Source organism: Chelmon rostratus, chromosome 5, assembly GCF_017976325.1.
Source record: "Chelmon rostratus isolate fCheRos1 chromosome 5, fCheRos1.pri, whole genome shotgun sequence".
Classification (NCBI taxonomy): Eukaryota; Metazoa; Chordata; class Actinopteri; order Chaetodontiformes; family Chaetodontidae; genus Chelmon; species Chelmon rostratus.
Window position 1 is genome coordinate 14,356,861 of NC_055662.1, and position 15,473 is coordinate 14,372,333.

The window sequence follows — 15,473 nt, forward strand, 5'->3', positions numbered from 1 at the left end:
TGACAAAATCCAAATCACAGCATTCATGTAGGAAGCTTTGAGCAAAAAAAACCCCACATCTGTTTAATTGAATCACATAATTTTGAATCATAATTATAGTGACACGTTTAGAGTAAAGGTTTGTTTGAGTGGTGGGAGTGTATTCTGAAATGTGGTAAACACCGCTCCCAACCAGGCTTGCCTGGACATGAGACTGATTGGGAACGTACACAATGTTGTGTCTGACAAAAGCTAAGCAGCAGTTCACCTAATTAATGGCTTTTACATACATGGTCTGTTTGCTGAGCTATAGGTTAGTTGCGTAACTCCAAAAACTTTACTTTTTTTTAAAGGGAGACATAACAGTGCTGTTGGTGATGCTTTCCGGTAAATGAAAAGTAATCATATGTTAAAACCATCAGGACATGCATGAGATCTTCTGCAACACAACATTTTACATTTTTCTGATCCAAAGGTTGTTTATTATAACAACACAGACCGTACAGTCAATAATGCAGCTGCCAACCGGAACTCAACATGGTGTGAGAACGGTCCAGGAAAGCAAGAACAAAGAGGATCAATTTCCTGTAACTGTGACAAAGCTGTGATATTTGTTGTGTGACTGTTAGAGGGCAGACAGTGCATCTGAGGCACAAGATGTTGACCCTTAAGAGTTTGGTTGACAAGTGCTGCTGTGAAAAAAGCCTCTAAACAGGGTTGCTACACTTGAGTGGAGAAAATAAACTCTTGCTCTCTTTATAAAATTGGATCATCTTCGAAAATGGATGGAGGATGATGAGAAGATGACAGACGATCCACATAACCCGCATGCGTCGGACACAGTTTAATCCAGCTGCATTTTTCTACAAGTACTCTTGCCATCTTTGTCCAGAATTCAATTCAGCCGCTCATCGGTGTAACCAAGCCCCAGCAATCCTTGCTCTATCATTCTGGTCTTGACCATGTTTGAACCAAGGCTGGTGAAAGGTTTCTGCAACATTTCTGCACATGTGATATATCTTCTGTAGCTGCTGCATGGCTTATGTGTTAGGTGTATGATATCATCATTTTACTAACTTGCAACTGCATCTTTTCACATTTTATCAAGATCAGCATATGAATGTCATATATTATTTACGTCTTATTGCTTGTTTCTGCTCGGCATGTCCGCTTTTAATCTGTATTGCTTGGCCGTGCAGGGCAACATGTACCGAATAGTGGATTTTGTCGCTGTATTATTGTATTTGTCTTTTCCTGTCACTCTGCATGGCTCCTGCTGTTGCTGCCTTCATGGCATTTGGTTGTCTTCTGTTGGTTAATTTTAACCATCACCTCACTGGTCTTAAAACATCACAGCTGGCTAACACCGACACTTTCACTGAAATGTGTATTACTGTGCTTTGTCCTTATCAATAAATAAATAAAATGAAATGGCATAGGTCGTTGACCCATGAACCAAGTTGGGCAGTTTTTGGTGTGGCACGCAATGGTTTTGAATCCCTCTTGAGGACAGGCAGATGCTGTATCCTTCTTGTTGCCTTTAGCAAGACGTCTCATTCTGTACAGTACTATATATAGCCACTGGGTAGACAAGGTGGTTGGATGAGCTTTAACACACTATTCAGGGCTTGATTAATAAATTCCATAAAGATGTGATAATCACAACTTTGTGCAATCCTTGCAGACTCTGTCTGGCAGTGTTCGTCTGTGTTGGACAGTCCTTCAGCGGATGCCGTGGGCACTGAAATTGATGTCAATCGAAAACCAAATGACATTTGAATTTAGAAATTGCTATTTTATCCTCACAGGGGTGAGCTTTAAAAGAGCTCTATCACACCGTAAATCTGCTCTCAGACCCTTACAAGATTTCCCCGGCTTATGATGACAGGAAAAGCCTCGTTGGATTTGTTGCAGGGAGAGTTGGCCAGCAGGCCAAACACTGTGTGCTGTTGTCTGGTGATGTGCGGCCTTGTGTAGGTTGAGAACATTTATGTGGCTGTTGATTCCAGGGTGGAATAATAAGGTGAGCAAACGCCGCAAGGCGTGGGTGAAAGTCTGTGCAGAGTCAGTTGTTCCGCCCTTCCACGGGGTGAATGGAGCAGAGTCATGTCTCAACAAGACACATACGATTCAAAAGGGAAATTATTTCTCAGATCACACACAGGCACACACACACAAAATTGTGCGTCAGGGTTATAAAAGTTTATATGGGATGCTTCAAACTGTGGGATTTTTTTTCTAATAAAAGTTGATGCCACTTAGCGGTCATTTAAATGTGAAATTTGCAAACTTTTTAAAAATTATTCTATAAATTTTAATGATTCTACCAAATATATCTGCCTTTGCTCTCTTTTGTATACAGTAAATGTATATCACGCCGTTAAAGCCGGTGTAATTACAGTCCTTCCTCTCTCCCACCCACTGTTGTTGACTGGCTGGGCCGGTTACGTAACATATTTATGCATCGCGCACGTGAACACAGCCATAATAGACGGGCAACATTTTGACTGATTAAACATTACCATCGACCCAGTGATCACACCGTTCACACGCAACCCACGTTTTACCTCCGAGGCGCGGAATAGGGGCGAGGTCAAAGGAAATTCTGGTCAAATTACCCTCATTTCTCCAGCGCAGTGACAGGGTCGCCAGGACGGATTCCTGCGCTCGGCACGGGTCCTTTCCGTCTCAGCCATTAAAATAATCCACAATGAAGGCAGCCTATGGGCAGAGAGCAGGACAGTGTGTTTGCGCTTAACGAGATCTGAAGGTACACTCAGCGACTGCACTGTGTGTTTCGGTTGTGTCATCAAATGCACCAAGTTGTCTTTTGTTTGGAAAGGCCGAGAAAGACAAATCTCACATTTATTTCAGGGAATGGGCAGTTGCACGTGTGAACGCTCATTTAAAGCAAAGTTTGGAGGCTGGAGACGAATATTCCTGCTGCTGCTGCTGCTCTCATGAGTAATAAAATCAGATTTAACACCCTGAAGATGACGAGGTTTGATGCATTTTTACGCGATTTGTTCATCTAACGAAATCTGCTAACACACACTGCTACGAAGTGTGCTTTCTCCCTCGCCCCCCTATTTGGTCTCAGCACGCCCGCAGCAGACTGACCACTACTCCTCTCTCCCTCCCTCCCTCTCCCTCTCCTTCCCTGTCTCACGCTACCCCTCCTTCATCCCATAGCTGTCATCCTGAGCGGCGTTGAGACGACGGCTCAATCCCCAAACGCCCGGATGAGAGCAGCAGGCGACATTCAGGGCAACATGGTCGCATGAGTGGGCCGAGTCGAGGGCGACCATTCCTGGGGGACGACGGCCACTGCTGGAATCTGTGACATTCGACGCTGCCCACGGAGGGAGAGCGGTTCTGGGAAAATACAGGCAGAGATAGAGGCGTGGAGGCGGGGAGGAACGGCACAATTCCCCTCGCGTGGTGTCCTATTTCGTTGGTAAGTACATTTTGTCTGGCCAAAAAAAAAAAAAAAAACCCCACTGCCCCTGTCTCTTTCCCACTTCGACAGGGTATTTTATCAGGTTTAGCCACTTTGCTCACGCATTTCTTGGCGGCGAGCGTCCGCGCGGGCTGCATTTTGAGGAGGACCGGGCCTGGTGAGTGTGAACACAGTGAGACAGAAACGTCTGTGCGCTTCGGTCAGCTGCTGCAGCTCGCGGCCACGCAGCCTTCGTGTGGCTTTGACAGGACTCGCTGTATTGTGTCGCGCTTCGGCACGAGAGGCTAACGTTTGGCTGTAGCGTGCTCGCGATGTTGTTGCCGCTGCTCGCACGCACTCCTGAATGGAGCAGCTACACGTGTGTGTGACTCCACATCCGATATCACAATAGCGGCGATTCAGACACGCTGCCCGGTGGTCAGTCCACCGGTCTGAACCGGTGTGGGAAGCTGGAAAAGCCAAGAAAATGCGAGCACTTGGCCGGCAGCGCCGCTCCCAAAGCGGCTCTAATTACTTTGCTGTTAATCACGCGAGTTCATTTCACTCTGTTGAGCTTTTCCGTGCTTGTTTGACGACAAGGCGGGTCGACAACTGAGCATGCGCGCTGTGACCTGCCACCACCGCTCCATTGGCCACTAACAATAAGAAGTTAGGACTAAGCCGAACCCAAACATCTCAGAAAAGCCCCAGGTCGCTTGCTTTCCACCAGGAGCCTCAGGCTTTTGTTGTCGCTGCACTGCATTGTCTACCTTGATATGTGACTGTGGACGGTCTAATTGTTTCAGGCAGACATACAGACAGCACCTGGAAATAAGCCTGATAAGTTCAATTCCAGATCTGTATCTGCAATGGCAGGCCAGACAATTAATGTGACACAGTATGTTCCTGCTACCGAGGCCCCACCAGTGTTTTCAGGGCGAGTTTATTCCATTGTGGCTGTGCTAGATATATTTTCCAACAAGACAAATCACACACACTGGAACATACGCTGTCAACACGCGCGATGGGTAGAATAACAGGAGCTCTGCAAAATACCTACATCTGGCAAAAAATAAAAAATTCTGACTGTAAAAGTTCTCAATCAAGTAAGAGTTCTGTGTCGAAGATGATATTTAAGAAAAAGTATCAAAGTACAACAAGTAAAAATATTCAGTGCCCCACTTATTATATACTCATTAAAAGATTAATATTACTGATGCATTCATTAGCAGCATTTTACTGTTGTAGCTGACGGAGGTGGAGCTGATTTTAACAACTTACTAAAGTAACTACTTACTGTTGGATAATTTTATGGATAAAAATGTGTTTTCTTATAAAATCATTGGGTTTTTAGTGTAAAATCTTCGTAAAACAGCTATGTGCTGTAGTCAAATAAATATTGTAAAAGTACAATATTTCCCAATAAAATGCAGTGGAGTAGAAGTGTAAGGTAGCATTAAATTGAAAATACTCAAGTAAAGTACCACAGCTCAAATTTACCTTTCATTAGTATCATGAAGATCCTATGCAATTTGCTATAAATATGAGAAAATACACAGAAAACAACAAAATGCTAAATTATTAGCTATACAAAGGCTTTATTGTATTGCCATTGTTATGTGTGGTGTTATATTGTCATATGTCCCTGTTATTTCAACTAGAATATGTCAGATACATGTTCTTTAAACTACACATCCCCCACACTGAAAGTACCATATCCTATGGCCCACATAGGCAGTGGAAGCACATAGCATTCAAGCCGCCAGGTTGGGGTTTGAGAGTTAATGATTAATCTGCATATTATGATAAGAAAGAGTGCGAAAGAGGAAGAGTGCTGGGCTCTGCCTCTACCTTGCATGTTTTTCTTTTCGTTGCTCTCGCTAAAAGCCTCGCCGGGAAAATGTAACATCAGTGCTTTTGCACAGCGGGGGCTCGTAAACTGGAAATACACTGATTGTTGTATCTCGTCTAGCCATAAATGTTGTAGGACAGATATGAAAGTGTATTATGATAAGATACACAGATTAATGACTTCCCTGTTTTGACGCACCCTCATGCTGTATTTGAACATATGCACAGTCTGGGGCTTCTGTCCATGTCGCCAGCCTCTCCCTCTCCCATCCCTAAAAACATACCCACCTGTCTATGAAGTGTGCTTAAGTAATAATGAAATACCACAGCTCCTCACACCCATGTTTATACCTTAGATACACAGTTCGTAAAAAAATCTTGCACCCACACAGTTTAATCTTTAATTTGAGGCGATCTGATTTGCTGAAAGAAACCGCTCTCCAAGAAGCCTTTCAGTTAAACTTCTGTGTTGAGCCCCAGCAAGTGTCGCTGCAGAGATGCTGGCTCATCAGGCAGCTTTGGCAGACAGGGAAAACAAATATCACGGTCGTTGCCCTCCTTTTGACTGGCCCTTAATTAGATTTTTCTATCACTAGCTTGTGGAATTAAGGTGGGTTCACAGAAGCATTATGGACAGATTCAATTTATATTTTCCCTGTATTTCAACCTGCCCTTTGTCTGTGTAATCCTCTTTGAAAAAAAACCAAAAATAAATCGAGGCAGAGTCATTCACACTGAATGGCCAGGGTGCAACCACAGCTCAGACCACACTGTCAATAGAGTCTCTCTTTTCCGCTAACCCATAGATCGAAACGCTTCACAACAGACACAACGCAGTGCATATTGAAACAGCAGCTAAGTCGGACAGCTTGAGCTTGCGTTCTTGAAGTTCTGCGTCGAAGCTGGCTGTCAGCGGAGGAGGGGAGGGCAGAGCTGTTTGCATGCATGGGAGAAGTATGTGCACATTGTGTAATGTTTTCACATGCAACAAGATGCTGAAAGAGCAGAGTCAGACCAGTTTTCATGGAGGTGTTTTCTCTCAGTACACGTGCACCGTCATCTCACAGTTTCTAGGAACTCTCTGTCCTCTGTGACTCCACCTTTAGTTCCAGGTCGATGTTAAATTCACCTTAGGCCTCTCGCTCCGTCACTAGAATGTCTTCCATGAGCGGCCCGGTCACACCACATTTCTTCACAGTCTCTCTCGTTTTCTCGAAGACTTTATATGCTGGGTTTTCTCTGTTAGACCAACAGTGGGGCAAGATTCGATCTTCCTTGTGTGATACACGAGATGTAGTCCAAAGCCGGATTTTCATAATCAGATTAAGTGTGCTGAAACAGTTTATTCGTTAATTGATTAGTTGATACAAAACAAAATAAAAGATCAGCAATCACTTAATTGCACATAAATAGGCAAATATTTGCAGTGTGAGGATTCACCTCCTCCTTATTTTACATCTTGAATATGTATTTTAGATAAAGCTCAACCAATGCTGGGTCTTTGAGGCTGATATTTGTATTTTGGTGTCAGGCAGGCAAACCAGGTAATGGAGACACCGTTTCTAAATAAGCTGAAACATATTTTTAGCATACTTGCACTGTAGCGTCTTGTTACTCATTGGCCGACATACACACCCGTACAGATACATCTGCCATATGCCAATACTGGCCAATTTATCGGTCTAGCCTCAAGCTTTGGAATTTGTCAGACAAAACAGGCACTTTGAGGACCTCACCTTGAACTCCCAGAAAATATGGTGGGACTTTTCACTATTCTGTTGACCTTCTTAGTCATGCTAGTGGCATGGCCCCAGGGATGGCAGTGTCGGTCAGTCCACGGCTCTGATCCAGATTGAAATATCTCAGCAATTATCAGATGGATTAAGATGACATTTTGTGCATACTCTTATGATCCCCAGAGGATGAATCTTGATGCCTTTGATGATTCCCTGACTTTTCCTCAAGCTGACTTGTGTTTGGTCTTATGCCTCCCTCAGATTGACCTCTAAAGTTGACAGCCTTAATTTGCAGCACCAGCCCCAGCTGATATGAACGCCAGTCAGGTGACTGCTGTATTTTATCCTGCAGGAGGCAGAGTGCCGAAACGTTGAACTTCATCAGTGGAAATAAATGCATCAGAGTTACGATTGTGGACTTCCCAGATTTTCCTCTTCCACCACCAACACTTATACAGTGTATGACCAGATACCTGCGAAACGAATGACATTCCCTTCATCGTCAGGTGTAGTTTGTATTATTTGTTAATCGGCAAATGTTAGCAAGCTAATATGCTAAACAAACGGGTGTTAGCACTTAGCTCAAAGCATCACTATTCTCAAGTACAATCTCACTGAACTGCTTGCTTGGCTGCAGATATTTTTTATTCAGTAAATAACAGATGAATCAGTAATGAAAATGATTGTCAGTTGCTCCCCCACAGCATAACATAACAGCTGCTAGCCCAGCTGAAGTATGCAATTTTATTTTATGTTTTATATTAGAAGAGGTTTAAGTGCAGCTGCCAAATACAATGGCCCTTTAGAATTTAGAAGTGAATTCACATTTTCTCACAAAAAAGAAGACATGACCTTGATCTTGCAGATTGGCATGAGAGGAAAGAAAGAAAAAGGAACGTATGGAAAATGCACTTGAGTCTGTTCTGGTTTCCATGACGGTAGGGCCCCGCGCAGGCCGGCCCTTCTGCCGGTGGGTGTGTCTGCGTCTCTGTGGGCGGAAGGGTAGTTGGCACTGAGGCTGGCAGTGTCACAGTCAGAGAACAGTCTGTCTCTCTGATCGGCCTACCTCGCCCTCCGAGCACAATCACACTGTTATGTCTGAGCCCTACTTCGCCATGGCAACATCACATGATAGCACAGAAAGAGTGGGAATCTCCATGCTGTGTGTGTGTGTGTATTTGTGTGTGTGTGTGTGTGTGTGTGCGTGCCGCATGTCCGCCTGCACTAGCGTTGCTTAATCCATGTTCTTGTTGAAAATCTGGTTAGGCATGTCACCGATCATGCGGAGCCGATAACGTCTTTTCATTTTTCTTTTCATTGAGAGCGGTCACAACAACCGCAGTGGACAGAAGAGAGCATGCGAGGGTTGTTGTTGTTGTTGTTAAAGGAAACTGAGAAGAGCACACATTAAGCAAGCTGCTAGCCGTCAGCAATAGAGAAAGACGCCAAAAACAAATGGTACAAGCTTAAGAATAGCACTTTTTTTCAGACATAACAGTTCCGTGCGTCTCTTGATGATTTAATTTCATCATTGCTTCAGGGTCAGGGCAGCATTGTAAGCTCGGGAAAACAATCAAAAACCATTTCAGCTCTTAATTGGACTACTTTACAACCATTGGTTCAGTTTGGTCTCCGTGTTTAACCAGATCTAAGTTTTTTGGACAGAAAAATACTTGAGGCTGCATTTATACACTTAAATATTTGTGGTTTGTCCACATGTATATGTATGCAGCTGGTTTCAGGGAATTCCTGTCTAGCGGCAAGCTCACAACCGATAAAAGATGTTGGCATCCCATAATGCTCGTCTGTCCTCCTGTTAACACTGTCACGTAGGCCTGCATTCTTCTTTGACCCAAAAGTGAGCCTTAATAGCTCATAATGCGCCGATTTTTTTTACCGACATGTCTTCACAAAACGATTGTGGTATTTTTGAAGGTTTCGTCTGTCTTCTCGACGAATATCAGCATTTAGAATTGACTCACTTATTGTTCACGCTGGCGGCCATAGGCTTCCTGGTAGTTTTCCACGTCTGGGTTGCTTTAAAGAAAGAGACCTTCACTTAAATTAGAGAGGAAAACCTCTTTTCTTTAAGTTATGACCTCCTTAAAGACAAAACCTCTGGATTCTTCCGGTAAAAAGGGAACTCAACTTACATGTAAACAATTAGCCATTTATTACCCTAGTTAGCGTGTGACTGCTTATGCCAGTTGCTTCGTTCTCTCTGACCTATTGTGTGTTTTTGGCTGTGTTTGCCCCCTCCACTCAGGCCATGAGAGCCGTTTTGTAGTGTTTCTGGTGGCCTTCTGTGAGCGGCAGGGTCTGTATCAAAGCGTTGTCACACAGAGCGTCTCTTGTTTGGGTGCTGGCCTGGTGTTAACTATGCTAATGACAAGCTTACTGCCGAACTGTGAGGCATTGTGGTTTTATTTATGGGAGGCAGAATGGACATTATTTTCCTGTTCAAAGTACATTTGTACAGAAGCACCTATGGCTTGCTTGACCTGAATGAGTCATAATTTTGCCCGGGGTCAGCTCGGGGTCTTGGAAAAGTTCTGATGGCAAAGCACTCGAGGAAATAACTGAGAGAAGCAGAGGGGGAAAAGTTATTCTTGGCCTTTGGGATGATCTGTCAGGACATGCAGATGACATACAGTGTTATTTTTGTGCAATGTGGAAACAAATCTATGCCTTGATACATATAAATTGCCCACAAATTTCCAGAGAATTAGTCTTTTTTTCCCCCAGGAGCAGATTGGCTAAAGTGTGTGGGTGGTCTGCACAACATTGACATTATCTTTAACGTTTTTAATGACTAAATACTACAGCGTGGATTGTTTCTCTCCCCTTTTGTTGCCTAGTTTTGAGGGGGTTTGGTGAAAATAAGATAGCTTGTTGTTTATCATGATTAGACTGGAAATTCTGCTTTGCAAGAACCCCTTGCCATCGTTCATCATTCACAACACAAAAATCCAACTTATCACTTAAGGAAAGTGGCCTCGAGGCCAACGGTAACAGAAACTAATTGAATTGTGAACTAAGTGAATTGAAAAATAATGATTAGTTGCCAATTGTTTTGATGGACTTGAGTGACATCTTTTTGAACAGTGTTGCTCTGATAATCAAGTGAACTGTGTAACTGTCAACTGTCTATCATTCACAACAGCCAACTAACATTTATCCATTACAACAAGCAGTTTTTGTTGCATCCGCCCAAAATGTCAAATCAAAAAGCACGGCCACGAACTAACTGATCGAGCTTTTGATTTGGCAGCAGCAAATCAAGAGAGGAAAGCGAGAGATTCTTCCAAAAGCTTTGATTTTGATGGTGGCAGATAATGTGCTTTAGTCTGCACTGCAGACAGGATAAGTAGGTATGTCTTTTTTTTTTTTTTTTTGATAGGGTGGAAGTAACAAAAAAATTCTTGCTGTAAATGATAAATGTCAGTTAGGTATTGTGAATGATAAATGGTAGACAGTAGATATTAACACAGCAATACTGCTTCAAATAAAATATCCAACAACTGACAATTTCCCACTCTTTTTCAATTCAACAAATTTTTCAAATCACATCCAGTTAATCACTTCCATTATTAATTCAAATGCATTTTCATCACCTCCATTTTTTAAATATCCCATCCATCCCTCACACTAAAATATAAATATTTTCTCAATTAATTGTATATACGTAACCGCATGAATGAGGCATGTGTTGTCTGTCATGGGTAAAGGGGCTCAGGGGTTTCTATTGTCTGTGCGAAAGTTCCTCTGAGTATGTCGCAGTCCTGATGTTTGAACAGGTGTGAGCTCACATGTCCGTTTTAACTGCCGAAGTGTGTGACGAGCCTCAGAGACGAACGGCCGAGCGACCCGCCCACGCTGCTCCACACTGTTGTGAATGTTACCTACTGCCTGTTTGCATTTGATTGTACGGATGGGGCAGGGCTCCATGTAAGGATGAGCAGCTGGCTGCCCGGTCACTGCACGCGCTCATGTGACACTGCTATTTCTAGCCAAATCAGTCCTCGTCCCCACTGCCTGTAGTAACACGAGCAAGTGGCGGATATGTGACACCTCAGAAAGCAGAGAGGCTGGAGGGTGGGGGCAATTTGTCAGATGGGGTCCAGTGGTATCTATCCAGAGGCCACCTTGCGGGGTGGGGGGCAGCCCAGGTAGAACAATGGAGCATAAGAATGTAAATGATTCTGTACAAGATAAGCGTGAAATGAGGGCTTGTGCAGTGAGCAGTTCAGTTGAGAGCGTCGCCACAAATCTGTCATTTGTCCAGCAATGTTTGCACATTTTTTTAGTCGACACACTCAAAATAAACACGTGTACCGTTAGCCGACACACATCTGTCATGCCAGCTGACAGGATGTCAAGAGATCAGGGGACAGTCATGCAGTAGTGTAGAGTTCCAGCTCGGTCGCTTACTTGCTGTCATTTTCAACCCAAATGGCACTTTAGTGGCTTCCTGTACAGTTACTGTGACACGGCATTTGACAGTTTAGTATCAAACAGTCATAAGTTAAACCTGCCCACACTGTAAATGCTGGCATAAATGCAATTTTTACTTAATATATTGACAACCCCCCTTCCTTTTCTTAGTGTGCTGATCAGTAACATAGAGGTAGAGGTAACTTATCCACACATTCCCACCATCTCATGGTCCATGGTTTCTGGTATGGCACACCATCATCGTGGTGTCTCTGTGTCATGTCAACACATTATATGATAGAGCCCACATGCAGAAGTTGAGTAGATGCATTATAGAGAAGCAGTACTGACCCCAAATCAGTGTCATCGGTAAAAGTGACTCATAATTAATATAACATCTCTGGTTATGGCCAAGCTGGTCCATAACCTGTTGGAAATGTAAACAGTAGTCTTGTTCATCATTTTTGATTTGGCCATTAGTGTGAGTGTAGAGCAAACTGCAGGGGTTTTGACTAAATGATGTCTTTGATTTTACCTATGTGATATTTAATTGTATGCTGGTGAGGAAATACTGCTGTGATCACACATGATAATGCACTGAATCATGTCATTATGCTATTAGAGAGCAATTTTTCCTTTTTAAAGAGGAATTAATGAGGGTATTAAAACTGAAGTGTGTGTGTGTGTGTGTGTGTGTGTGTGTGTGTGTGTGTGTGTGTGTGTGTGTGTGTGTGTGTGTTTTTAATAATGGTAAATTGTATAATTGGTTCTCTTTCGATCTATCATAATCCAAACACAGAATGAGAACTATTTTGGAATGGAGCCTGGAAAATGCACTGTCACCAAAAATACTTCTGTACTACAAGAACCCCCGGGGAAAACACTCAGCGTGGAGGGGGCACAGGATAAACAGGTCCTTTCCTTGAGCAAAGATGCTTATCTAGAGTAACATCAGGCCAGTAAACTATGGGAGACAAGGATTAAATATCATTGAAAATCTCATGGTTCCCCGCACTGACTGGGCGATGACATCTTCATAATGTTTCACACATTCCAGCCTCGTTATGGCTCTACAGTAATTGACCCCCCCACCACCCCAGTAATGCTGAGAAGGCTTACCCAGCTTGAGTCTGAACCGTAGTCAACAAACCTGTCAACATAGTCTTTACACATAAACGCTTCTGTTTATGGCTCGCAAAAATATATGATATAGTACATTTTCCCTATTAATCGTTTTTATATCGAAACTGCAATTTGACCAAGACGGCCAATTCTTACACATCGCAACTTTTTGAGACTAAAGTCGTAGTCGCAGAGTCGGCAGTCGCAGTGACAGACAGTCGATGTCTGAATCTCCCAGATAAACTTTCACGTACATGATGTAATTGTTTTAATCTCAACGCCTTACAGGATCTGAATCGAGACTACCAGGATTAACGTTATCTGAAGCAGCTAAAGTGCAGAACTGTCAACATTGCGTGATATCAGTTATCAACACGTTGTCAAATGTGACTTATCAGCAGTTTGTTATTACTGTAGGTGGCCAAATATTCATCTTGCCAACCAATGTAGAGCCACTCAAATAATACTGAGCAATGTCAAGTAATTGGTCGGTTTTTCTGTAGAAAAAAATTAAATCACAGTATTCCTCAGAGTTAGATTATTTCCACGAATTGCCATTAAAGCGGCCAAACCCACTGATGTGTCCGTCACTGTTTGTTCTGCTGCAGCTTTATCTCGCTCCTCATTATGTTCTTATGTGTGGCAGTGAGGAGGCAAATTGAAACTTGCAGAGAGGAAGCATCTAGCTGGAGACAAAGTGATCCCTGCAGACTCAGTTCTCCTCTAACAGAGCTATGTTTCATACGGTGGCAGTAACCGGTCATATCGGGGGAAAAGTAAAATGCACAAGCGTGTTTAAAATGGTGGATTACTTTAGTAGAGGCTGCCGTATATCTCAGCAAGTTTTCAATGAAAGCAGCTGCAGCCCACAGCTTGCAGGAGGCGCGGTAAGACAAACTGAAAGTGACAGCAGTAACCTCTTGCTGTGGCAGATGCAGTACATGGAGTGTTTAGACTTTAAGTGGCATTTATAGCAGTGGAAAGTCTTTGCTCCCTGCGTCTAACGTTCTATTGGTGCATAAGGAAAACGAGAGGGGGTTTGAGCTTCACTGTGCCCCCTCCTGGCGGGGCAAGGTGATGTTCTGATGTGAGGCGATGGGTGGAAAAGTCTCAAGGAAATGATTTACTCCAACAGGATTAGAGGTGACCCAGGCTACCCTCCATCACCGGAACACCAGCAGACCACTTGTCACAATGAGTTTCCTTCAGCGTCGCGCATGCTGCGACAGCACTCAGACACAAAGAAAGTAGCACATGCCACACACAGCCTCAAACAATGCTGTCCCCAAAAATACTTCTTCCTAGAGTCAGTACAACAGCTGTATTCAAACATTTCTAATAATACATGGTATAAAATGGTTGTGTTTTGCAGACAAACATTTCAGTTGACGGACAGGAGCAGAGTAATATTGGAGACATTTTGGTCTCCTTATCAGCTTTGATCACATGACAAGTACTGAATTTGTTGCGTATCGGAGGAGAAAAAGTGCCAGATTTAGTTATACTTGTGTCATGAGGTGCCTCTGGGTCTGACCTCATTTGCAAACTTCCCACGCAGATGCAAAAATGAACACCACTCCTTTTTTAAGTTGAAAAGTACAAGCCGTGTGTGTGTGTGCGCACCATGTGCTGTACGTGTGCAACACAACTGGCAAACATGTGATAGATAACGCCGGTCACACAGTGTGTGCCGTGCGATTTTAAGATTAACTCATTCATGCTTCAGAGGTAGTAGTAGCAGTTGTAGCAGCATGGACTCGGCTCCCCTGCCAGACAATTTTTTTTACTGTGTTGACAGATTGTGATTTTGTTGGTGCACAGATTTGTTCACTGTCAGGAAACCTGCCTGTGGACTGTTCAGGGTCTATCATTGTCAATCTTCTCAGAGTTTTTGTTGTTCAGAAATCTCTCAGCTAGAATAAATCCTGCTGTCGCACAGCAGAACATCATCACTGGCTTCAAAAATCAACTTGATCAAATCTGTGCTCTCACAAATTCCGTTATTAGCTATACAAACATCGTGAGGACATAGCAGAAATATCTTCCCTAGAGGGAGCACAACATATAGTTCACCTCCCACAGTGAAGACATGCTGTGCTGAATTCTTCAACAGTTTACTCTCGACAGTGTTGTTTTCAGATTTTCCAGCTTTATTCCCCTCCCTTTCCCATGATGTCGTAAGAACACAGATTGTTGTTAATTCTACAGCATTGAGTAATAAAGGTGTATCACTCATAGTCATATCAGTTCATAAACTTCTCCCTTGCGAGACCCCTTGATGCGATTAAGGCCGACTGCTGAAGTCGTCATGTGAAATTCCCCTTCCTGTTGTGACCGCTCCAGGTGCCGTTCTTGCAACTCCTTCTGCGGCCTATCAGCCACAGCTAATGCTAGCAGCGCATTTTTGAGCATTACTCTTAGTTTTCACCTAGAATAACTGGCTGGGTAATCCGCTGACTCACTGACTCACAGGCCTAATCCGGCAGCCTCGTGTCTTTCTTCTTCCGCCGTGTGTAGACTGTGTAAACCGAGGTTAAATGTATGGTTAATACAGTGTGTGTGTGTGTGTGTGTGTCCATGCATATGTATGTGTCTGTGCAGAGGCTTGACATTCCTGCAAAGTGGTGGCAGAGCAAAGGACCCCATGTTCCCCCCACCACCGCCACGTCTCCCACAACGTGCGCACAGCAGCAGGTCTAATCAAAGCACTCCATAATACTGTTAGCTGGGTCATGTGCTGGAAGCCAGGATTAAGAGCAGGAGGGCACAGGCCACTAGATCCAGCTTAGGAGGGGGCGTCTCTCTCTCTCTCTCTCTCTGTCTCTCTCTCTCTCTCTCTCTCTCTCTCTCTCTCTGTCTCCATCTATACTCATCTTGTAACCTCATATTTGGGGACACAGCCATCCAAGGTC

The 15,473-nt window shown here is 43.6% G+C and overlaps 1 protein-coding gene across 5 annotated transcripts in view; it reads left to right on the forward strand.

Moving 5' to 3' along the window:
* Positions 1-2,490: 2,490 nt before the first annotated feature.
* Positions 2,491-15,473, forward strand: part of slc20a2 (solute carrier family 20 member 2) — a 45,709-nt gene continuing 32,726 nt past the window's right edge. The window contains exons 1-3 of one of the 5 annotated variants that reach the window (XM_041937186.1): positions 2,491-2,749; positions 2,854-2,980; positions 3,172-3,436. The gene's annotated coding sequence lies outside the window, so the exon portion shown is untranslated. Of the gene's footprint in view, positions 2,981-3,171; positions 3,437-3,477; positions 3,597-15,473 lie in introns of those variants that run through there. The other 4 variants (XM_041937193.1, XM_041937187.1, XM_041937188.1 and 1 more) reach the window with 4 other exon arrangements.